The sequence below is a fragment of the Macaca thibetana genome, chromosome 7 (assembly GCF_024542745.1).
Source record: "Macaca thibetana thibetana isolate TM-01 chromosome 7, ASM2454274v1, whole genome shotgun sequence".
Classification (NCBI taxonomy): domain Eukaryota; kingdom Metazoa; phylum Chordata; class Mammalia; order Primates; family Cercopithecidae; genus Macaca; species Macaca thibetana.
In genome coordinates this window covers 94267495-94290920 of record NC_065584.1, presented here as the reverse complement: position 1 = coordinate 94290920, position 23426 = coordinate 94267495, and the positions used below count along the sequence as shown (strand labels likewise).

At 40.2% G+C, this 23426-nt stretch overlaps 1 protein-coding gene across 14 annotated transcripts in view; it reads right to left on the bottom strand.

Moving 5' to 3' along the window:
• LOC126959365 (uncharacterized) overlaps window positions 1–23426 on the bottom strand; it is a 138524-nt gene that overhangs the window by 112718 nt on the left and 2380 nt on the right. The window lies entirely within an intron of this gene.

Sequence of the window (23426 nt, the reverse complement as noted above, 5' to 3'; positions counted from 1 at the left end):
CTTCAAACTGGAGGTTGTTTTCTAAACTGAAAAAAATCAACTCCCCACCAACACACACACACACAAATGCGTATGCTCTTTTCAATTTACTAAATTTCAGTTACTTTCTTCTGAAAAAACACAATATTGCATCTCCTCTCTGAGCTCTAAGGGAGTTACACATGCCAATGGGAGTTTACTTAACCATGAGGAGGCAATATTTTATATAGGAAAATATGTAAAGAGAAATGCATAATTTTGTATTGAATTATTTATACTTTGCAAATTAACCTATTGCATTTTTTCATATTCAAGAACACATTTTTTTTTTTAATGTGACCTAGACCACTGTTTTCAGAATGAGTGGAATGAGTGATGTCATGATTTAACACATGATTAATTTGACTTCAAACTAGGGTCCTCATATTGTGAACTACTTTTTTAAAATGAAGAAATAAAGAGAAAGCTAAATTTATTAAGGAAAAAGATAGTTTCCTTTTTCTAAGTTCATTATCATTAAACATACTAGTTTTATAGCATTCACAGAATTGCACCTGATTTTCGGTCTTTCCCAAATTGAGAAAGAAAATCTATGGGAACTCTGAATGAATTAGGCATTCAACTTCTTAATGGTCACCCTAAACCTCTGTACCTTAATAGCCAGAGAGTCAGGATCCTAAACTCAGCTAAAATCTCCACCGGAAATAGACACTAATCATACTTGACTGAATGTCTAATTTGGTTCTTTGTTTACTCTTTATTTTTCCGTTTTTCTTTCGATTAGATCATTCTTACCTGTTCTATACCAATAATCAAAGGGTGAGTATAGCTTTAAATGTGTTCCGTTTAATGCATAGTCATTTGTTATTCATGGAATAATATTTATGTTTTTTTAAAGGTATTTTCTCAATATTCATAGGCTCACATAAGCATTGTTAGGATATGGTGGGGAAGAAAAGATGAAAAAGAGGAAAGAAGCTTGTATTGAGTGCCTACTAAGTAGCACACACTGTAACAGTTGCAGGCCTTCACTCATTGGTGCATGTATGTTGCACTAAGCGCTTTCTGATGTTGTCCTCACAGCATCACTGTGAAGTTACTGTCTTAACCTAGGATATAGATGAGAAAAATGGGGCTTAACAGCAACACACCCAAGATACACACAGCGTGGCACAAAGCCGGGATTCAAACCCAGGCTTTGCTTGCCAAACGATGGCACTTCTGATGATTAGGAACAGGCTTCATGTTTACAGCTGTGAGGGCCATGACTCCAAGGAGGAAGGATTAAATCCTGGTGTTTGCTGCAACCAGAGCTTCTAAGCTGATCACTTAGAAGATATGATTTGGGGATATCTGAGGGGCCAAAAAAGACCTTGCAAATAATCACATGAGATAACATGCTGGAAATCACTGTGAAAGGTTTAATATAGCTATCATCATATTAGCATGACAATATATATGGGATACATTATAACACCCATAACAAATGTGATTTAACTTGGATGTACTAGTGATTTTCAAAAGGTGAGCATCTTTGTGCCTTTGTTTTACGTATTTTTAATTTTCTATATTTAAAGGCCATTGGTTCCAAGAAGCTTCTTTAAATTTTGATAAATAAATGTTCTGAAGATCATCTATGGGGAATTCTTCTCCCACACATAATAAGGTTGGATGCAAAGCACAGTTTTATGCCCTGTAGCACACTTTTTTTTTTTTTTTAATGCCCACTCTGTTTTAGCTGCTTCCAAGTCCCAGCCTGGGATCCACAGGTTGTGGGACAAGGATAAAGAGTGTGGTGAGTATCGGGCTACAGTTCTCAATGCTCAAGGGATAAGATTTCTTATGAAAACCGGCAGCTTTTTTGTTCTTCCTCAGCCTTTTTAACACACAGCCAGGTCTCTCTGTTCAGCTGCGCCCGCTGTGGTTGTGACTGTACCGGGCTAAATTTATGCCTCTGACAACCCCCATTGAAGTGTCTCGGTGGCACAGAGTCAGTGGGAGTTATGTGTATATAAGCACCAGCAGACCTTGGCCCGCTGAGTGTAATAGCATATCTGCCTTGGGAGATTATGGGAATGATATGGGCCATGCGTAATGGATAGGGCAGTCTGTGTACAAATTTCAAATGACTTGCTACACCCCTTTAGGATGGTTGCTGTCAAAAGTATTAGCACGTTACACACACAATAACCACATATCATATTACCCGTGGCCCCTGCTCCTACAGAATGGCTCCTCCCACCTCTTGCAGTAGGTAATTGCTTCAGGGTTACCTATTGAACACATTCAAAGGAGAAAACACTGGTGAATTTTATTCTTTGAGCTTGACTGTATTAATATAGAAGGAGGAAAATACCGACTGTGTTTAAATTAGCATGGACAGAAGTTCAAAGGGAATTACGTGTAAAAGATATCTCTGGAAGATTTAAATTTCCAACCTGATGAGAACTGGCTTTAACATACTGAAGCTGAACCCAGGGGAGGGTTACATGGCTATGCACCTAAAAATCAAGACCTATCCTGATGGCAAAGCTTCACTTGTGATGTAAACAGAAAGGTAGGAGGATGCAGAAACTTTCACATCATGAACGATGACTAAAACATTTATTTTTTAATCATTTTTTTTAATGAATCTGCCTCAGGCCTAGGAATCTACAAAAGTTGAAACAAGCTGAAGATCTGGTTAGGAAACACTAGCATTCCTTGGTTAAGCATCCCCTCACAGACTGGTGCAAGCACAAATTAAGCAGAATGCATTCTTCTTTTCTGAGTTGAGGGTAGACTTAAGTATGTGTCTTTTCTAGTCTTCCATGATAAAAGAGGCATGGTAGACTAGATCAATAAAGACACTGATGCTATTATCATTCACAGAAAGATTAGTGGCAAAATGACCACCATGGAGATGGTCTGAGGTTGAATGTACACAACTTCTCTTTCCATGGTCAGGACCTCTTTTTTATAATCATGTTGAAAATCTGTTAACATTAGGAGCCATAGCATTGATTGTAGTATCTGCTTACAGGCAGTGTCTACAACACTATGGAAACCCATTCATCATATCCTCAATATATTAGCACCAAATGTATTCCAGGCACAGCATTAGTCTCTGGAGCTACAGATATAAACAAGCGACTACCCTATCTTTAGGACTCTTGTTTCTATTTATTTTATCTTCATTAACAAATAGTGCATGCTATGTGCCAGGCACTAGTCTAAGTGCTTTATATATTTTAACTCATTTAATCATCAAAACAACCATATGTGATAGTTACATTATTATCCCCATTTTAGAGATGAGGTAATTGAGGCACAGATAAGTTAATACACCCAAGGCCACACACCTGGTATATTGGCAGACCCAGTACTTAAACCCTGGCAAATCTCATTCCAGAGACCCTGCCATTAACCACTACTTATGAGTTAACCGAAGAAATAAACATGCACCTATTTTCAACATAATCACTCGTGACACCGAAGGCCCCAGAAACTCCAGAAGCCCTGGCATCTGCGATATTTCGTTCAATGACTGGGCAAAACTGTAAAAAAGAAAAAAAACATTCCTAGTACATTTGCAAAGGAACAAAATATAAAAGAGACAGATTCTAAAAGCTACCAAAAAGCCAAAACACAATGAAATTTAATGGGGATAAGTGTGAGACATTCTTAAATGCAATAAATCCCTTGTACAAGCCCCAGATGATTAAGATTTGACTCCAGGATATAGGGGCTCTTCCTTGATGAAAGGCTCCATTTAAAGCCAATCACACGGTGCAGTGGACAGACACTGTCCCTGATGGTCATGTAACTTCTGAATAATGTACTTGCTTTCAGACACTTCTTAAGGGACTGGCAAACCAAGGTCAACTCAGGGAAGCAAATCTCTTGAGTCTAGGTCATATGGGGAACTGGGAACTTTAGCCACTAAAACAAAAGCAGTAGATTGAGGGGCATGAAAGTTTTCAAAGATTTAAAGGTCTATCATATGGTAAAGGGATGAGATTTCATTATATTCCTTCTCAAGATAAAATCAGACAAGAGAAAGATATTTCCAATACATCGATTTTTGCTTTCATACAAGGAACAAAGCTTTCTAAAAACAAAGTTTCCCAGTGGTAGCAGTCTTGGAGAGCATGAACCCTTCCCCTCCATCTCTCCAGGTGGCCCTGGCCAAACTGGCAGCCTTCACTCAGACCTTGTCACGTTTATGTTACCTTCCTTGAATCTGCAACTCCTGAAAATCGCTCCATCTGCATCTGTTTGATCATCTGTCCATCTCCAGAACTCTGGGTTCAGTAGGAAGTTGGACCAATGCCCTCCAAACTTCCTTCCAAGCTAGGATTCCATGACTTCTTGATTCCATTATGGAGCCTTGAATTCCAAAAAATTTTAAAAGCAGATTATCTGTTTTACAGATGGAGGAATGTCAGAGTGCTGAGTAACCAGCCAGAATGAGAGGCAGACAATGACTCTCTCTCACACCTAGATTCCTGCTCACACTTGAATAACTGCTTCTACACAACCAACCATAACATCGTTACAGAGCAACTTAGTCCTAACCTTATTCTAGAAAATTGGTCTGCTCCCCAGTGGCCACTAGATCATTTAGCTGAGAGCTTACTATCATTTCTAAGTTAATTTGTGAGTTAATTGTAAATGTCAGGAAGCTCTGACATTGCAGAAAATGGTAAATTGTTGAGATAAACCAGGATCCGAAAAATCCTAAGTTGAATAAAGTTTGTTTTTTGACCAGTTTTTATCAGAAATATATGTTGACTTGTGAAGGGTCTGGAATGGCATCACATCGGAGTTGCCTCAGAAGATGGCTCTGCATTAAGTACACACAGGATGATGGGATAAAAAGTGCTTTCCAACTCCAAGACTTGCACAATACTCCACAATCACAACCTCTGTTGTCTTTTTATCTAAATGGCTATCCAACCAACAGAGCTTCAAAAACAACTCAGTCTCTGCCTGTGCTTACTTCCAATTTGATGGTCTAAGATGGTATTCAGTGTGGTTACGTTTCTTTTGAGACAAGGTCTCAATCTGTCACCCAGGCGGGAGTGCAGTGGTGCGATCACCGCTCATTACAGTCTTGACCTCCCCAGCTTAAGCCATCCTCCCACCTCAGCCTCTGAAGTAGCTGGGACTATAAGTGTGAGCCACCACATCTGGCTAATTTTTTTAAATTTCATTTTATTTTATGTAAAGACAGGGTCTCACTATATTGCCCAGGGTGATCTCCAACTCCTGGGCTCAAGTGATCCTCTCGCCTCTCCCTCCCAAAGTATTAGGTTTAGAGGTGTGAACCACCACTCCCAGTCCTCATTATTATTATTATTTTTTAACTTTGAATACATATGCATAGCCATAGCTACAGGTAAAATCATGACTTGTCTTTTCAATACTGCTGCATTGAGCAGTCCTGCTCTTCAGGAATAGATACCTCCTATTTCTGTTCCTTGTCACTTGGTTATTTTCCTACTGGCAGGGTCAAGCCCTTAACATCAGGATTATGTTAAAAGAAAGACCAATATTTTCAAAAACTTCTGGAATTATCAGGGTTATGCAAAATGGAGACTGATCTTCCTTTGTAGAGGGAGAAACCTGCATCTCCATCCCAAATGGTTCAAATCTCTATCAACTTCAACTTTGGAGTTTTGGCCAAATGTTCCAAATGTCTCCTTTTTGCCCGTAATATCGGTATTTGCCACAATCTTATGTCTGATCATTCTCAGCAGCACAGTTCTCCTGGAAATAACTTCACTTTCTACCATTTGTGACTGATTAATCCACAATGTATTGAAAATTAGAGGTAAATTGGAATGCTATGGTAATTAAGCACAAGATGGCAGGGAGCCTTTATTTTCTGACTTCTTTTATAAATATCATTTTTGAGGAGTGGCAAGTTGAAAAGCTATATTCTGACACAGTCAATTAGACTCTTCCTGAGTTGACAAAACCCATGCCTTCATGGCAGGGGATCTATGTGCTGTGTTACCTAGAAGATGATATTCAGTTCCCCATCCATTAACATTTTAGGGAAGGTAACACAGGGCTTTTGCTACATGCCTTCCTCTATTCTTAGACACACAGGTCAAAAGAGAAGTCAATGTTAGGCTGAAATTCCTGTAAATTACAATCTCCAGTTTGTGGACCAGAGCCAAAGGGCTCTTGGCGACAGAGTGTAAACAGATCATTGTTGCCTCTTAATCTGGATAATTGGTCCCAAATGCGGTTGCCACTTTTCGGATCGATGGTTTTCATACTTTTTAAAGAATCTGGAATTTTTCTCCATTGGCAGGGAAAAGTTTGAAGTGTAATTCAGTCTTTTCATCAGCACTAAGACTCTTATAAACAGCTAAGTGATTTCATTTGGGGGCCTGCAGACAGGAGGCTTGGGGCCTACTTCGAGAGTTCCACTCCATTTTCCCATGTCCATCCAGCTCTCCTTAGCTCCCACATTCAAGCCAACCACTGTGTGTTTACTTAACATGCACAGCTTCTGAAAGAGCTGAGCAGACTCGGTCACCTCTTGAAGATGTCGGCCAGATTTCAGAAGCAGGGCTATGTCTGATTCCAGCATAATGTGCTCTTATCAAAACATTCCTTGAGGGTGATGCGCTGTAATGAATTTGGCCTAAAATCAGTTGTTTTGTGACATCATCTCCTGAACAAAATCCTGGGGACATCATGTGAGAGAAGACAGCGTGGTGTTCTGGGAAGAGACCAGGCTTGGGAAGGATTCCTAGGGATACCAACTGTCTGAGCCTGGGTCCCCCAAACCTTTGTTTCTCTATCTGTAAAACGGAGATAATAATATATACCTTGTAAATTTATTATGAGGATTAAATGAGATAGTAAATGTAAAGGTTATTACTTTTAGGGGGACATTCTACACATTATTATTATGTAAAGCATTTTAAACTATATTTTTTAAGCCTATCCTTCTGCTTCAACCTACACAAAGAAAGGAACAAAATTTTCTTTTCCTGTGAAATCTCTGGCTTGGACTTCAGCATTCCAAGAAAATATAACTTTTACTGTGGGTCTTGCAAGACAATGACAAAATCTAACAGTGTTCTCTTAATTTGTTTTTCTCTTAGACCTTCCTCTTTGCCTCTTTCCAACCGCCCTAGTGACGTTCTTAGGCCATTGTTTTTCTTCTAAATACTTCTAGAACACTATTGAGTTCTCTATTAACTATTACTTGGCCAACGTTCTACTTGTCTAGTTCTTTTTATCTTCCCCTCTCACCCTGTCAATTTTGTATTTTTTTCTTTGAATTCCACTCAGTTTATCTCTATCTCTTCAGCACTGAGGCATCCTACGTAATGTAGTTTTCCAAGTGGAAGCTCAGCAAGGACTTACAGGAGATTTGGGAAACCAACTCCCTTCCTACTTCTGGGATAAGAAGATTAGACAAGAATGAGCTTGTCTACTTTGGCTTTTTCCATTAAATTTACTACTGCCCTCAGTCATTAAAAAATGGGAAAGCATGCCTCCCATTCACAGTCTGCAGCAATTTGTTTTCCAACAACATTGCAATAGCATTTTCTCTAGAGAGGAGGTATGGCATTGTACTTAAGTACAGAGATTCCAGAACCAGACATCTGGGGCTCACATCACTTTTACAAGCAGTATAACCTTGGACCAGTTGCGTAACTTCCCTATGCCTAGTAGTCTTTCTCATTTTTACAAAATGGAAGTGATAGTATTTGCCTAGTACTATCTATGGTAAACCAAACTGAGTTAATACGCGTGAAATGCCTAAAACAGTGCCTGATTATCATAAGCACCCAAGAAATGTGAGTTAATAATATTTCACCCTCATTCTGCTTTTTAGAAAACCCTATGTATACTTAACATCCAAATGCTGCTAATTTTCTCTTTCAGACAGTCTTATGTGGTCATCTTTCCCTGTACATCATTGAAAATGTGCTTTATATACTGTTCTTCCCTAATTCAGAACATTATGAAATGAGACAAAATAGCAATTCCAAAAACATCTTCTAGTTTACTCCATGCAGCCCATCATCTATTTATCATCAGCTAAAGTGGGATGAAAGTTTTATTATGAACCCAAAATGCAACCGTAGTTTACCCCAAAGTTAGTAAGTCTGGGTTAGGTTTAAGAAAACCTGGTTTGAATTTTAGGTGAACCTCCTTTCTACTCTCAAATGTCAAGAGAAGATTTACAGTTTCAGGTGGATACCAAATGAAATTTGGTAAGTTCATCTGTGTTTTACTTTGAGTTTGTCATTTGAATGAACTCAAATTTCATACAGCTTAATCCTCATATTTACAGTTTTTCTGCCATTTTCACCTCAGTTGATAAAAAAATTAAACAAAAATTGAGACATGCTGTTCAGTATGTGAGCAAATTGCAATATTACAGAATGCATATGCTCCTTTGTCTCAATGATAAATAATTATGGAGAAAGTGTCATATTATTGGTAAAATGTGCTTCAATGAGTCAAACCATTTTTGGAGAATATTTTTCTTTATCTACTATGACATTTACTTGCCATGAAATTCCAAACTGATCAGATAATAATTAGCAAAATTGTCTGCTTCCATCAACTTTTAAAAATCTGCATTTTGCAGATCAGTTTTATCCCTGGCTCAGTTAAACTGTGATTTTAAAATCAAATTTGTATGATTTAAGCTTTCTTCATTTTTTCATTTCATCCCCCAGAAGTCAGAAGCCCAGACTTTAAGCTAGCTAATTTCCTAAAATTATATGCTAGAGGTTTGGGCAGATTTAAGGACAGATATTTTATGTCAAAATGATAGGTTCACAGTTCCTGATTGATGATCTTGTACATATAAATGATATATGCCCATTAGACACAGGGGTCTTCTGGGATAAGGAGCTTAAGCAAAAGTGAGCTTAGAGAAGTTTCTAAATCCTAAGTTTGCAGAGACATGGGCAACATGCTTCCAGTTTCTGTTTTATTATAATGCAAAATAATCTTAAATAACTTACATATGGAGATTAGTATAACAATGAGCTCTGAAAACATTATTTTGCCTAAAACTGCCTGTTTCACTACAACAGTTAAGTAGAAGCTCTGTAGTTTCATTACACTAAATGCCTGCTTTTTAATTTAACTAAACAAAGTTATACAGGGATAAAGTTTTTTCCTTTAGAAATGTATACTATGTAAAATTCCCTTCAAACACCACTACTATCTTTTCGTAAGTTAACTATATTTTATACTATTTTAAAAATTAAAACCTGGAAACATAAAAGTCATTTTTTTCTTTGAATTTGTAGTCCCAAAACTACTGCTCATAAAAATAAACTTTACAACATCTTTGAGAATCCAAAAGAACTCCGGTCAAGATTTTTTTGGCTAGAAAAGAAAGCAGTTTTGATATTCAAAAATTTGGCTGTTCTTAGTCAATCCCCAAAAGGGAAAAATCAGCTAATCTTAGCAAGATGGTAAATTTAAGTGATTCTGTAATCTAACATAGTCCTAAATCATGTTTTAAAATATGATCAAACAGTAGAGACTGGGAAAAGACAGAAACTTTAAAAATAACTCAAAATAGAAAAGTTGAACATTTCTTTAAGAGGCTTTTCTGTTTCTAAATTAAAGCATGAATAGCATCTGAAAAATAGCAGCAAAGTTTGTGCTGGCATATTCCACTTAATAGCAACAAAAAATTTCACTTAACCTATTCTACTACTGCATCATATAAAACAGTATGAAACATCAGATTTTTGTTGGTCAGATATTCTGGGTGTCATCCTAGAGAACAAGCCAGCTATGGACTCAGCCATACACAGGCACTAACATTCATGGAACATATGACTCTGCACACACACACACACACACACACACAAACATATATACACAAAACCTGACCAGGCTCTGCTCTGGATCCTTGATAACTCTGGCATATTGTAAGCCCTGGAAAGAATTTCAATCTACATGGTTTGAAAATAGGGGCCTTTTAAATATGCTGCATACAATTTGTGATGGTCATCTCTAAAATGCGGCTCCATTATCCTTTTCCATTTTGAATGAATGAGGCTAATTAATTTCAGGCCATACTTGATGAGGTCAGCACCATACGAGGGGTGCGTGCTAGACATTGCTAATCTCTTTCAGCTGAGAGTGATGAATTAAAGATGAAGCATGCCTTTGCAGGCCTAATTTAGAATGTATATCAAAAAACCTACAGCAAATAATACTATACCCTACAACAAAGGAAAACTTGTTCTCTCAGGCTCCCTGAGTTGTGTTGATTTTAAAGACATTTTCAGTCGTCTTTGGAATTCCAGCTGTGGATGGGTGAACCATATCAAGAAAATCAAGCCATCTCTCACACATGGCCATGTGGACAAGAAGTGGGATTAAAGGAAAGAAAGAAAACAAAAACAAAATACAAGGATCTGGGTTTGATCCCTTGTGTATTAAAATTCCACCTACACATTAGGCATTTTTTTCAGAGCTACCAGACTAACAAAGATCCCAAATTAGCAATACCTGTATTCAAGCAATGACCACCCAGCTCTGCTGGGACATTTCACAGCAATGTGCTAAATGAAGCAGCCTTGTTTTTAAAGCAGATATCCTAATGAGGCTTATTAGGTTTTTCCATGTCTCTATTTTGAAAGCCAATAGAGATTGACCAGGTAGATAATGTGATACCTTTTATTATGCCAAGAAAGAAATTGTAATACAGATGCCTCGAGGCCAAAATGTTCTTATGAAAGTTAATGCTAAGCCAGCTTCTGAGTTGGGAAAAGGGAGGTACTTGCTGATCTGAACTCTAAAGAGAAGAACAAATTAGTCATAATTTCTCAAAGATGACTATTACCTATTACAAGTCCCTAAGGGTGGCACGGAAGGTGGTTTTGCCCAGCGACTGGGGAACATAGCTTGCAAAAAATGTTTTCAGCCTATCTAGCAAAAAAAAAAAAAAAAAAAAAAAAAAAAAACCCTGACAGGTTATTCTAATGCATTGGAATTTCCAACTAACTGGTGGTACAACGGCTCCTGACTTTGTATCCCAGTAGCCCTCATTAGAACAAAGCTGCTTCGAATTAGGTCCAATCTGCATGCTGAATCAATCTTTCATCCCTTTGATTGCTTCTGAAAATATTTATATTTCTTAATAATGCACATTTTGTCTTGCAACTTCTGATTAAACCCAGACGGGGGTTCCAAAACAGGCAATGGATATGAAAGGGTGATTTGGGACAGGAAAAGAAAAATAAAAAATACAGGCTTTTCCCATTGGGGAACCATTAGAGAATATAAATCTAACAATTTGGGTGATGGAGGCATCAGAGGACCAGTGTGATAAATACAGATTGGAGTATTATTGTGACTTAATGGAGATGACAGAATATTCTTATTACTGTGTGATTCTTCATTGCAGCCTCCACTATTTAGCTGGTGAATTTAATAGGTTTTATGAAAAACTACTGTGAGAGAGACCTAGAAAAATTTTATATTACAGCCAATAATAACCCAATAAAAGTATCACATCATAAAATAGAGAAATGGTTATGATAGGGACATGATCAGATAATCTAAAGTGTCTTTTTTGTTGAGCAAGGAGCATAGCGTAAGGAAGATGCTTTCATGGGGTGAGGATTCCTGGTTTGGGGGCCAAAAGAAAGCGGTCCAGTTTCAACTGCATCACCAACCAGGTCAATGACCCTAAGTAAGTCCTCTAACCTTTACAGACCTCAGTTTTCTCTTTCTTTCTTTCTTTCTTTCTTTTTTCTTTCTTTCTTTCTTTCTTTCTTTCTTTCTTTCTTTCTTTCTTTCTTTCTTTCTTTCTCTTACTTGGAAAATAATGGAGGTAAGGATTTTCTTGCAAGTTTTAAATTCTATGGTTTTCTAAAGAACCATCGTTGTTTTAAGTATTCAGTACTCTCTGGAGGCAAGAAAAAGAAAAAGGACACTTCCTCTAATGCTGAGTGTCCTCAAGACAGTCTCCAAGAAGCAGGAGCCATGCCCTCACACAGTGCACTGTGTCACGCGCCCCTACTCACCTCTGCAGAGATGGCTGTTGCTTCTCTGTTCCTCTTCTTTCCTCTTGGGAACCGTAAGTGAAAGAAGTACACAAGTGCAATGTCTGTAGATCCATTTGACCCAAGGAATTCATTTTAGAGATGAGGAAAGTCAAGGCCATAAAGGTTGAGGTCACCTACTTAGTTAACTGGTAAAGCTAGAATTTAAGCCGAGGTCTCCCTATTTCCAAACCAGTGCCTATTCTGCCATGGCACACTGCTGCAGAGTCTAAGGAATTTTATATTCTGAAAAGAAGTGGGGTTTCTTGTGAGCATTCAATACAATTTAAGACTTCTTGTAATTGGAAACAGGAACATAGGATAGGGCAGTAGCTTTGAATTCTGACTTCCTGGATTTGAATAATATGCCTCCACCTTATTAACAATGTGAATTTCAGGCAGGTCTTTAAACTCTGTAAGTCTCATTCTGTTTGGTTTTCATTTTTTCTCTTGGATAATAGAAATAATAGCAGTATTTACCACAGAGAGGTGTATAGAGATTAAATAAAGTTACATAAATAAATGGTGACCATAGTTCTGGTATATAGTAAATGTTAGCTGTTATTAGTATGATCATAATTTTTTTTTTTTTTTTTTTTTGAGACGGAGTCTCGCTCTGTCACCCAGGCTGGAGTGCAGTGGTGCCATCTTGGCTCATGGCAAGCTTCACCTCCCAGGTTCACACCATTCTCCTGCCTCAGCCTCCCGAGTGGTTGGGACTACAGGTGTCCGCCACCATACCCGGCTAATTTTTTGCATTTTTAGTGAAGGCAGGGTTTCACCGTGTTAGCCAGGATGGTCTCGATCTCCTGACCTCATGATCTGCCCACCTTGGCCTTTCAAAGTGCTGAGATTACAGGTGTGAGCCACCTCGCCCAGCCATCTTCTCCTTTATTTACATAATGATGAGTGAAAAAATCCTGAAAGGAACCCAGGAGAAATAGGTTAAATAGGTTCAAAGTCCGTCTGTGCTCCTATTGGCTCCATGACCTCAGTTTACTCATCAGCAAAATGGGAATTCAAAATCTCTTCTTGTACAGGACTTTAGTAAAAATCAAATGAATCATGCATATGACCACATTTTTTAAACAGGTAGAGCCCTATAACAATACAAGTGTTGATGGTTTTATCAAAATGTAATTATCCCTAGGTTGGAAAGCCTCTGGATGCTCAGAGTTGGTTAATAAATAATAAAACGAGATAATGCCCCTGCTTTGCTTCTCAAATAAATCAACTTAAAAAATAGATATCTAAAATACCATTAAATCATAAAATAAATGCATGTCCCCAAGTATCACTGCCATCTATTGAATTCATTTCTACTGTTCTCTACTTAAACTTGCAGTTCTCTTAGAATTAGATCTTACCAGAGCATCAGAGGACTATTAGGTCACAGGGTTTACAACAGTAAACTCACTCTCTTCTTTGCCTTCCAAGTAAGGGAGAGAAAGACCTAAAAGTTAAAACACACACACACACACACACACACACACACACAAACATTTTATGAAATGTTAAATGATGACCTCCAAGAAGCCTTCATACCTCTTGAAAATATTGCCAACCTTTGCTATTGACCAGCTGCTTATTGTGCATAAACTTAAAAATATATTCATTATTGAGATATAATTTTGTTTAAGCTAAAGAAGCATCAGGGGATGGGGAATTGTTTTGTACGTGGGATTAGTAAAGAGTTGGGGCCTAAAAGTGTATGTCTATTTTAAAAAGAAATTTTCTGATTGCAGATAACTTCTCAATTTGATTTAGTGTCGAACGATAGTGATGGGGTTGATAAGTGAGCATTCATCGGTAATTCATCTTGTGCTGGTAGAAATTTACAGCAAAACAGTGCTTTCCCAACAGTGACAAGCCCTATTAATCTTCTTCAGACACATTTCAATAGGTGTTCCCATCTGTGGCCAACATCTAAACACTCTGGCAACACTGGCGACTTGAAGACACCTTCATTTCAAGTTACACTAGTGAAAATGTGATACTAGATTGTACTCTATTTTTTAACCTAATTCTCTCTCTTCATTCAATTAGCCTTTCTTGCCTGGATTTTTCTGCTCATGTGTAACGTCATTTTCCAGGGAGAGCACTCAAAGATTTGGTTTCTTAGAGATGCACAATCTCCCCCAAGGTTAGCAACCAACAACATTTTTTACAAATTAAAATTGCATAGATTCCAGTTCTGACACTCGTTGGCCTCTGATCATGCATGTCCTTAGAAAGTAGAACCTGTTCAAATAAAGCCCGCCTGTGCATCGAGAAGACTGAGGAAAAGGGGAAGGCTCTAGAATCCATTTGTGTTCATATTCAAAATGCACTTTATTATTCTGAACTATGATGTAAATTTCAGTGTGAGGGAATGCTGGGAAAAGGAGAGACAATTTGAAGAGGGTGGTGAAAAAGAAGCCCATAATTCAAAATATGTTTGCCTAATATATTCAGTCCATAGGATGAAATCTCTCTCCTGTCCTTTTGCATCATTGGAGGACCTCCTGTTAGAGCAGGAAATAAAATAATCACTTTAGTAATAGATTATTTCACTTAAATTGCCTTTATTCTACCAGCAACATGCTCTGGCTGTCTGCAAGTTCAGACTAGGTGAAAAATGGGGAGGGGTTGTTTGATTTTGGATTGCACCTAAGTGCTTTTTTTGTGCCATTTTCAACCTCATAATGGGCTTGGTCTTGCAAAAAAATTGAATTTGAACAGCATTTTTCCTGTGCACTTTAGAAATCTTTCAAAAGAGAAAATTCTCTGACACATTCTTATTTAGGAAAGGTTAGATACATCTGCATAATGGATGGACTTTTTTTTAACTTCACTGAACTTTTTTGTCATATGTGATCTGAATATATGTGTGTGTGTACACATGCACGTGTACACACGTATACACACACACATGTTGGGGAGAGTGTGTACACATGCACGTGTGCCCCTATATGTTACTGGTTTGTATGTGAATATACTTACATATAATAATATCAGCATTCTCAAAAAATGTCTCCCTCCTTCACACAAACTATTTTTCACAATGATCATTTGAGTTTGTTGTAGAGCTCAGTAACCTTATTGTAGGTGGCAAGTTTAAATGTGCCATATTAATAACTTGTTATCCAAGACAAATTAAGTTCTTATGTGTCAAAAGCACTCGGCACTGGATTATCTACAAGACAAGTATTTATTGAATAAATGTTGAGTCCAATTTCATTTTAATGTGACTGACTGTATGTTTCAGCCTCTTAGGCAGAGATAAAAAACACTCAGACCTATAACTGTGCTTGCAACATTACACCTAACTTGTCTATTTCTATTATTGTGTCTTAACTTAGAATATGGAAAGAAGGTTGTTTTTTTTTTTTATTATTTTATTTGGTGGTTGTTGTTCTGAAGAGCAAAGAGAAAGATAGAAAAACGGCTGGCATTCAGCCTAAAGAGAAATCATTGAAACAAATTAATCCTATGCTGTTTAAATTGACATGGTAATCCATCATCAGAGAAGGCAAACTCCGAAAGCAATCTAGAATCTGCCCTGCTCTTTCACTGGCCCTGGAGGCACAAAGACAGATAGTAAAGGAAGGAGGGGGGAAATCATAAAAGTTAGGAATGCCTGAGAAAATAATCAAATTGGTGGTATCAGCTCTCACTGTCCTGCCTCTGCAAACCTCCTTTGGAAAGGAGAGGTTAACTCTCAACAGTTGCTTTCCCAACTTTCCCCCTAAGTGGTAGGTCTCTGGAGCTGAGCTCTAAAAGTCTGCCTCCTTCTCTAGGCTGCCAGGCTGCTCACCTCATTCTAACCATTGCCTGCCGCGTTTAAAAAGTTGACCAGCCAGGAGCTTGGCAGGACCCACAGAAACAGTTCAGTTTGCGCAGAAACTTTCCCAACATGGTAAGGGGCTTCATTTACGGGGTTTAGGATTTGGGTGTCTTTTTATTTTGTTTTGTTGTTGTTTGGGGTCTTTTGGTGGGAGAGAGAGTGAGAGGGAGACTTTTTCTTCATTTTTTTCTTCCTATCTTATTTTGTACTTGATGAAAAAGCATGTTATTGTAGTTTTTAAAAGAAAACTTTTGTAATATCCCTAAAAACTTAGGCAAGACATCATGCCCTGTCACTTGTCTGTCTTTTATTTTGGAGGCTTATTTTTCAAATCTCTCTACAATTCAAAAATCCTGCAATGTTAAAATTTGCTTTTAAATTCAAAAAGTATATGAAACTGTAAAAGTGAAGTGTCCCATCTTAGTAGATAGTTAAGATTTTTAAAATAAAAGAAATTAAAACTTATTAAGAGCTCCATTGTTCAAACACACTGAATCCTAAGAATTGTTTTTTCTCTTGGGCTTAGTTTATGTGATGTTTATGTGTTTTGTTTTTTAGGGGAGGAGACATTTTACAGAACATACCTTTCTCATTACTGCCTGGACATACCAACTTGAACACAAAAGTGAATATTATGTTTTTCAATTTAACAATGCATTCGATTTTAAGGCGAGACAATTTGAAAATATTTTTAACTTCAAAAATTCACTCTGTTAACAATAGACAGTGTGTGAAGACAAAAACCCAAATACCTTTGTACCAAAAGCAAAAGGCAGAAGGATATGAATGTAAACCTTACCCAACAGCTGCCCTATTTTAATTTATCTAGGATAGTGTTTCTTCTAGTTTATTTTAAAAAACTTAGTATGTTACTGAAACTTCAGAATAAACATCGCACCTCTTTTCTATAATTAGAATTTTTATTCACTGATTTTAAAAAGGGAGTGAATAATTCTTGTATACTGACTAATGCTTTTTAAAATACATACTCATAAAAGACAAATTAAAGGTATTTCCAGGGTAAATGCGAAAGGAGGGTTAAAGACTCATATTAAATATTCATTCATTCACAGCCATGCCAGTTGCAATTTTAAGAGTTGTTAGGAAAGAAGAACAGGTTTAGTTGTTTGTTTTTAATAGAACCTGGGGGGTTGAAGTAGTAGCTCTTCAATAACTGAACATTCAAATTGCACTTCCTGAAAAAGATTTGATACTTCTGAATTTGTTTTCAATTTATATACAATGTAGACTTTAGCAAAATATTATCTAATTTTAAAAGCCATTAAATTAACCAAAATCACATGTAAGAAAAATAAATTAGTAAATAAACATCAGTCTTTATCACTCAGAGGAGGCTAAGAAGAAAAGTACCTTTAAAATCCCCACTACTTAAATATCACAATACTACCATCTTTTTAGTTACTTGGTAATGTGGCAACAAAGTATATGCAAAGAAATTGCAACATATCTTTAGAAGTAAATAAGTTATTAACATACATTCTACAAAGAAATGGGCTTCCCCAATTTTGCTAACTTCTCCCTGATGCGATGTGACGTGGTCCTGCCAAGAAATAACCAATGTGACATTTTCACTAAATTCAATATTCCCTTCCTTTAAGGTTCTCAGTTTTGCTTTAAACTATTTGAAGCGACTTCCTCTCAATCAATTTACCTCAGGCAAGTACATAGAAATCTCCTAGATAAGGTTGATTAATTTATTATGAATTATAATAGACGGATAGGAAAAATATCTTTATCTACCTTGTATTCAAACTAAAAAGAAAAGTATAAATTTTATTCAAACAATACACTTTGTAAACTCTCAAGCTAATACTTCCTATGGTCAAGAAGCTGAATGTGATGTTAAACTGCCTTCTCTTAATTTTACACAGAAGTTCTTTATTTTTAACATTCACCTTCAACTTGTCCAGAAATCAGCCTTTTAAGAGGAGAAATGAGGTTGTAACTAGCTTGTGCATGTTTCCCTATTATGACACTATGTCTGTCTCTGTCCACCTACTTCTTTATATTGAAACTGTCCCCCCCCCCCAAAAAAACCTTATAAAAAACAATAGAATGGAAATCACTCCTTAAACTATTTTTCTCCAACTACAATTCACCTTGAGTTTGTGTTTTAAGAAAATTTAATTAAATCCCTTTTGTTGTTCTGCTTGTATTTTCTTTAAGTACTACTGATGCAGCTAATTAACCATATTAATTTATCTGGGTATTTGCCTTACTAACACCTTCACATTTAAATGACTGGCACTTGATACCATTTGATTAATGCTTTTTCTTGACATACCAAAAATTAACTGCCATTTAGAAGATTTCATTACCAGGCTCTTGAGAAAGAGAAAAATGTAGAACCAGACAATAATTCCTCACTCTGTCCACTGCTAAGTATGAACTGATGTCCACATGGCTTTAGATGCCTTTGGAACTTTCTCAGCAGGAGTTGCCTTACAATATAATATTGGTATTAAAGGCATGTATAGCCACATCACACTTGATTAAATGGGCAGAGGGCCCCCTTATGCCATCATCTCTAGCTATAGCCTATTCTCCTTTAATTCTTCAATCCATTGAAAAGTAAAATAGACCGAGTAGCATATCCCTGAATTTTTAAATATTTAGGCAAAAGATGCTCACCTTTTATTTAAATGCCCTGCCAAAGCTACCAAACTGCAAAATTGATGGTTTTACTTTGAAGTGTCTTTCTGTGATTTTGCAAGCCACAAAAGCTCTACCATAGCTAAGTTGCTTCAGCTTGTATTTCAACAATGGTGATTCTAAGGAGCTCATTCAAAACTCTTTTTTGCACTGCCTTCTGCCTTTTTGCCAGTACACATGAGTGACAGCCTCTATCTAGTGCTTGAGTATATGAACCTTTAATCCATCAAGGAACTTCTAACACCATAAGAATATACACACCCACATGCATACACCTTCATGCATGTAACTATCATACAACTACCCATTAGAATGCCACCAGGTTTGAAACCAGCAGAATATATTTTTCTAATCTCATCCAGATTCTATGGCTGTAATTTGGCTACTGACAAGATTCTAAAATTAGCTTTTATTTAAATAAAATAAACCATGTATTTTTTTTTTTTTTTTTTAGTTTTTTTTAGTTTTTAAAACTCCCTGCACAGCAATCTACTGTTGTATACATGGTTAGAAATATTTTTTAAATGGACTAGGCGGTCAGTTAAATACAAGAAAATATTTCACTATATTATATTTTCTTATTCCCTAAAGTCCATCTCCATGGAGTGTGCTGCGGGTGATGGATGACACTGTTGTCTCTCTGAATGGAAACCTGCTTTCATAGGAAGGGTGGAGGTGGGAGAGGACCAGTGAAGGGCAGAGCTCTAAAATTCTGGCAACTACAGTGAATATACCCTTTCCTCCTTTCTTCCTTCTTCCTTCACTCCCTCCCTTCCTCGCTTCCTTTTTGCTACGTCTCCTTTTGGTAGATTAGTGTAGTTAACCTTCGTTCTGGCCAAGACCAAGAAGGGTTAATGGAGACCCGGCTCCTGACACCCTCCAGGTCAGCTTGGCTTGCGAACTTCCAACGCAGGAATTAGAGGATTACCGAGGAAGGAATGCGAGGTACCCGATACCCTCACACCTGAACACGGTCGCTTCAATCCACTGGGATTCATTTTAAAAAATAAATAAATTCTCTTCTGGAAAATGGTTAATTGGATCTGCAGCTATATTTCCTGTTGCACCGAAGAGCCAAGCGGGCAGCCTGGATTGGATCCCTCAAGCTGCCAAGAAAATCGAGTAATTGGAGGGTGGTGTGGGGGTGAACCTTTCTAAATAAATAAACAAACGTAGGTCGCTATCAGTTGCTTTAGGGAGCGCAGATATTTAGGAAAAGGCCAGGAGCGGGAAAAGGAAGAAGAAACGAAAAAGCTTCTCCCCTTTTCTTACCTTTCGCCCCTCCTCTCCCCTCCCGAAATTTGCGCCTACTAGATTATTTGCAGCTGTTTCGAACCTCAAGGTTTGTTCACAGTAGCGAGCGAGACTTGCGCTTGGAGAAGTGAAAAGCCATTTTCGCACCAGGACTTCGCTGCTTGAGTTTGGGGGTTTTGCTCTCCCTCCCAGCAAACTCCCCTCAAAGCCTTGCTAACTTCAACAAGCCCTGCCAGCCTTTACTCCTTGGCCACTTGGGTTCGCAGTACCCAGCCAAGGGCCCCGGATGGGTTTCCATCGCTGGGGGTGGCCTGATACCACCAAAGCTGAGTTCCCGCCTAGCAGAGGACGCAGACGTCCTGGGGCTTCCTCGGGGTCTATCACCCTGCCCCCTGCCTTCCTCCTCGGCCTCAGATGTCGTCCCACCTGCCCACGAGCAGGGAACCTGGAATTCACTCTCCCGGCAGTCCCCAGCGGGTTCTGCCACCCGGCGGCCGCCCCTGACACCAAGTGGGTGGGAGGAAGAGGCAGCTGGAGGGGATGGGCCATTGGATCTCTTGAAAAATATTAAAAGACAGGATGGGGTAGAGATTTCTCCGGGAGAAAGTTCGAGGGTGCATCGGGTCGCGGCTGGGAGGAGTACCCGAAATGCCAGAAGGAGAAATGCAACCCGTTTAGGCCACACCTTTAATCCCCGAGGCTGTCTGGAGAGACTGCGTGTGGGGGACTTCCCGGGGTTCCCACACCACGCCTGCAATCCACTCCCGCGGCCCCCTGGCCACTGCCACTCGCGGCGAGAAGCCAGTGGCTCCCAAACCCTCGGCCCCGCGGCGGCCCGCGCAACCTTCACCCGGCGCCGGCACCACGAAGCCTGGCCGCAGCGGACTCCCTGCAGCTCGCTGCGCCCTCGCGTCTCCCGTCGAGTAGGGAGGGACTGAGGCCTGAGCCGGGGAGCTCCCTGGCGGTGGTCGGGCCGCCCCCCTTGAGGCCTGCTCCCCCCTCTCAGCCTCACCAAATCCCTGAAAGCCCAGTTCCCCTTCGTCACCCCGGGGGCTTCTAATCACTCGGTATCGATTTCCCTAACTCTTTTCATCCTGTTGAAGACACATCTTAAAACACTCCAGCCCGGAGTGTGCTCTGGGCTTTATCCACACTAATAAAATGATTTACCCTTCTCTCCGCGCTCTCCTCACAGAGGAAAATCGTTCGAGCCCCGGCTATTTGTGTGTGATCAGTAAATATTTAGTGCGGTGACATCCTCAGCTAGGCTTCGGATCGATTCGGGGCCCACCGGGAGGTGCGCACGGTTCGGGCGGGGCCGCGCCGAGCTCGCCGAGGGGGCTCCTCCCGCCCTCGCCACCGGCCGCTGATTTACGGCCCCTGCAACCAGCTGAGGGGGGCGAAAGCGCGCCTGGAAAATTGGCTTTTCAACCTTTTACTTTTGACATTCAGCCACTTCCCCAGGCTCTAATTCTCGCCCCCACTCCTCCCTCCCGCCCTACTAACGGGTGCCCTGTGCGCCCTGCGAGCCCTGCCAGCGGCAACGCGCGGCGCTCGCGCCCCCCGGCCCTGGGACCACCTATCACAGCCCTGAGCCGCGACGCGGGAAGGCCCCGGCCCCTGCTATGGGGGTCGCCTCCTTAGAGGAGAGATGCTCTCCGCCCGCCCACACCTCTGAGGGAGGAGAGAGGGTGGAGAAGCCCAGAGCTGCATCAGCTGGACGACAAGCCGCTCTCCCTGCCACCCTTTCTCCGACCCCTCGGCCTTTCACCTACTCTAGAGACTGATCCTCGACTTCCATCGGGCCGGATGGCGTCGGGTGGGAACGTTACTTTCCTCCCAGAAAAACTCCCCTTTCCTTAGACGAGAAAAAACTCCTAGCTTGGAGGTGTTAGGTGGAGGCCTCCTGCCCTGATATTGGCTGTGAGAGGGCTGCGGCCGTGACATTGTCGGTGTCCCTTGGCCCTCCTGGCCTTTCCCGGGCGCAGACGATTTCATTAGTGCAGGGCCCACCCTGGACCTGGGACATCGTGCAGTAGGCTTGACCTGGAGTAGGGCACTGCAGGGTCCCGCCGCGTCCTATAGGACCCGCTACCTAGGTCTGCTACGTTGCCCGAGTAAGATGTGAGGAATCCCGATCCTCGGACTCCACTACTCTTGGGCCGGGGCTTCGGGCCTGAAAGTCTCCCGCAATGTCGCCCACCTGTTAGCGAGCTTGTTCCCTTCTCACCTGGGGCCCGGGCCTTTGCAATTCTCCTGGGGCCCAAGGAGGAAGGGGCATGACCTTGCTGAGTCTAGGCACCTCTCCAAAATGCTAGCGCCCTCTCCTTTGTCCTACACATGATTTTCTAAACAACCTTATCTGCAGACTATATCTTTATACTAATGCATACTTAATTGGTCCGTCTTGACTGTCCATATAAAACAATTTAATTAGGGTGCTTTCTTGCTTTGGAGAGCAAAGGAAAAAAAAAAAAAAAAAAAAAAAAAAAACCCTGCCCAGTGCTTATTGTATTTAGCACCAATACAGGCAGAAAATGTAGCACAAGTTTTTGGTTGAAAGAGCACCTCTGTGCCCATTGAAGGGCGTTGATCCGAAAAGACAGAAAGGACAAGTAAAATCGATTTGAAGCGACCCTCTCTGTCCCTTTCACACCATTCAGAAACTCCATTCCTTCTAAGACAAAGACCAGCGCCTTGGGAATTCTCAGGGAAAAAGAGGACTCTAGTCCCGCAAGCCTAGGGCACTTTTTTAAAAAATCCTCAATATTTCACTGAAAACCCACACTTGATGCTGTGCCCCCCAAGTGTGGGTTCCACAGATGTCCCCTCCAAAGTGCCAAGTTGCAAGGCTGACAAACCCCCTCTCCCCTGCCTGTTTGGCCTTGTGGCCAGGCCAGGACAGCCTTTTAGGGTTAATGTAGCCCTCACCTTTGACCTCCGAGATCGGAGTGGCTGCCAGCACTACAACTCTGGCCAAAGTTAAAAGAAAACCACAACAAAAAAGTTTTCTGCTTCCAAACCCAGGGAAACCAGTTCTGGTTCAGCCGCCTGAGCCACCTTACCCAATAGCAACCACCATCCCTAACTTTTTTTTTTCCTTCTTTTGCAAAGAACTGCCTGAGCCATCTCTGAAGGAGGGAATTTAAGTTGTCAGGGCTCCATGGCTGAGTTGTGGGTGGGGTGACCTTCTTGGTCCAACTGGTCCTCCATTAGGAACCCCCGAATGCCAGGTTATCCCACTGGTGCCCGAGGTGGGGAAGGCAGTCATCGATCAGAACTGGCAGGAAAGGGAGAAGGGAGAGGAGTGAGATGGGCAGGGAGGGGAGGGAAAAGGCCAGGCTGTGATCACCTTCACCTGCCCTGAGCTCGGCCTTCCTGTTCAACTATTCCTCGACCTTCTGCTGGGGATGAAGGGGGCGGGGGCGAAAGGGAGGGGGCACCCCCCAGTTACACAAGTGGCCTCCTTCTACTAAGAGAATGAGTTCACCTCCTCCCCAGAGGAGCCTCACCATCCATCCACTCAGTATAACTGATGAGACAAACCGCAAGGAAAAACTTCTGTAGCCCATATTTATGGTATTAATGAATAGTTTAAAAAGATTTACACTTCTTATGATCAATATTCTGAGTTATTTTGCTCAAAGTATATAATT